The sequence below is a fragment of the Phalaenopsis equestris genome, unplaced genomic scaffold (genome assembly GCF_001263595.1).
Source record: "Phalaenopsis equestris unplaced genomic scaffold, ASM126359v1 Scaffold000002, whole genome shotgun sequence".
Taxonomy (NCBI): domain Eukaryota; kingdom Viridiplantae; phylum Streptophyta; class Magnoliopsida; order Asparagales; family Orchidaceae; genus Phalaenopsis; species Phalaenopsis equestris.
The window spans coordinates 62,562,763-62,563,151 of NW_018164444.1; positions in this window are offsets into that span (position 1 = coordinate 62,562,763).

The following is a 389-nucleotide window of genomic DNA, read 5'->3' on the forward strand; positions in this document are numbered from 1 at the left end:
CGCTCCCTGCTCACAGAAGGCGAGCTCACAGAAGGCGAAGCCAACGAAGTCTCTCGGTCCGAGCGGCGAGACCATTGGCAGCGAGGGAAGTATCGAGAAGAGGAGAAGAAATGCCATTCCAGTGTACCAGGGAACAAGCTTCCCATAGTCAAACTACCGAGAAAAGCCACTCAAGGAGACTGGCGCGACTTCGGGAAGGAAGGCCGCGGGCAGAAGAAAGTCAAGGAAGGACGGACGAGGTCAACTCTTCCCTCGCGTGGAGGAAGAAGAGCTCGCACGGATCGAGACCGAGAAAGGGAAAGGGCCAGACACGCGAACGGGAGAGTCGCGAGAGACAGAGCTCGAGCGCAGGGGAGTGTTAGGGATTAAAGAGGAAAGGGGAAACGGGT